The 2,168-nt window shown below is 40.6% G+C and overlaps 1 protein-coding gene across 1 annotated transcript in view; it reads left to right on the top strand.

Annotated features, from left to right (window-relative positions):
- Positions 1–2,168, top strand: part of Il1rapl1 (interleukin 1 receptor accessory protein like 1) — a 1,152,451-nt gene that overhangs the window by 510,622 nt on the left and 639,661 nt on the right. The window lies entirely within an intron of this gene.

Genomic DNA, 2,168 nt, shown 5'->3' with positions numbered 1-2,168 from the left:
GATTCTCTCTTCTATCTCTTGTATTCTGTTGGTGATGTTTGCATCTATGATTCCTGATCTCTTTCCTATGTTTTATATCTCCAGTATTGTCTCTCTTCCTGATAACTTTGTTGTTTCTATTTCCATTTTTAGACTCTGGATGGTTTTGCTCATTTCCTTCACCTGTTTGATTGTGTTTTCCTGTAGTTCTTTTAGGGATTTTTGTGTTTCCTCTTGAAGGGCTTCGAGCTGTTTACCTGTATTCTCCTGTATTTCTTTCAGGGTGCTATTTATGTCTTTCTTAAAGTCCTGTATCATCACCATGAGAAGTGATATTATATCTGAATCTTGCTTTTCTGGTGTGATGGTGTGCCCAGGCCTTGCTATAGTGAGAGAATTGGGTTGTGATGATGCCAAGTAACCTTGGTTTGTGTTATTTTCTTATTCTTGCCCCCCTCCCTGCACCATCTGGTTATCTCTTGTGCTACCTGCCCTTGCTAAATCTGACTGGTGCCTGTCCTTCCTGAGATCCTGGATGTGTCAGAACTCCTCAGAGTCAAGCTGTCTCTGTGATCCTGTGATACTGGGATCCTGTGATCCTGGGCTTGTTAGAGCAACTGGAAGTGGAGCTTCCTCTGGGTGTTGTGGGACTGGCTGCGGAGCTTGTGCCCAAGGTCTGCTCAGAAAACCAGCCAAGAGAGACCGGCAAGCTTACTCTTTCTAGTTCTTTCTGAACTCTGGCTGGCTGCTTCATCTTAGCAATTCTGGTTCAAACTCCTCTCCAAGCTGACTGACTCCATCTGACTTCTCTCAGCTTCTCAATGAATTGGCCTCAAACTACCTGGCATCTATTCTAATCTTCTGGCTCCTTCTTATTCTCTAGTTTCAACTGCCTCCACTCCCCAGTCCTCCCTAAAGTGTTTTTAACATCTGAATTCCATATACGTTTTCAAAACATAGGAAAAGATCTCCTTAAGATACTCTAAAGCACTGTATTTATTTATATTCTGAATTAATGTGATTTTTTACTTAACATATATGTATATAAGAAACTACACTTCCTTTCTTCAGAATCTTCATAACTCTCTTGTTTTTCCTATTTTTAGAGCAATGTATATGCAGTGATATTTAACTGTTTATACTTATTTCAACTTCCTAATGCACAAGGACTTTTGAAAAGTGTTTGGTTGACTAACCTATAAGAAGTACATCAGAAAATTAAATAGAATTAATATTATAAGAGCTTTTTATTGATTTATGAGTTCAAGTAATGTGTCTTAAGTTCACTCTCTTATTCTTTCTTCTCTCCTCAACTCATTCTCCAACCTTTGACAACTTTTTCTTACCACCTTGACCCTCCACCCCCAACTGTGTCTACCTAGCAGTACCTGTATGGGCACAAGCATGGAACTTGTCCACTGGAATATGAGGAGCCTTTCTGAGGTCATATCCCTGGAGAAAACTAACTCATCTCTTACCAAGCATCAGCTAACAATAACTCTTCAACTAGGGGTGGGACTTCCTGACTGACCTTTACTGTCCATGGTGAGATTTTGTCTGGCTTGATCTTGATCATAACAACTGTTTATATGTTCAACTGCCCAGTTTTGTCAAGAAAAAAAAAAACCTGTTCTTACTATAGTCTTTCACTCCCTATAACTTACTCTATGTCTTCTTCCTCCTCTGGGATAATCCCTGCGGCCCTGGAGGGGATCACATAATGTATGGCTTAGCACTAAGACATTCTGGTTTACTCACAGAGCAGTGCTTTGTTCAGCCATCATCAGAGAAACTTTCTATAGGAGATGGGAATAAATACAGAGACCCACAGGGTTTGCATCTGGCTTGGTGTTTTTGTTTCTTGTTCAAGCCAGATGCCAACCCTTGGATTGACAATGGTATCCTGCCTGCGAGAAAAGCTTGTGGGAAGTCGCCAACCAATATCTGATTTGAAATAAGAGCCACTCTATTATGTGGAATCCAGACCCAACACTGCTTTTCTGATTAAGAACCAGAGACAAGATAGCCCAGGATTCTAGGGTAAAATCAAATACCACTGTTGTAACAGCCTAGGCCTGGAAGCTTCTAACCTCCATACAATCTAATTTTCCAACCTGACTGATTCAGTTGAGATTCTCTTGGGTTCTCACTGTATTCCTTACAATATTCCTCTCTCTCTCTCTCTCTCT

Source organism: Mastomys coucha, chromosome X (genome assembly GCF_008632895.1).
Source record: "Mastomys coucha isolate ucsf_1 chromosome X, UCSF_Mcou_1, whole genome shotgun sequence".
NCBI classification, from domain to species: domain Eukaryota; kingdom Metazoa; phylum Chordata; class Mammalia; order Rodentia; family Muridae; genus Mastomys; species Mastomys coucha.
The sequence above is the reverse complement of the archived record's forward strand: the minus strand, read 5'-3'. Positions and strand labels throughout refer to the sequence as shown.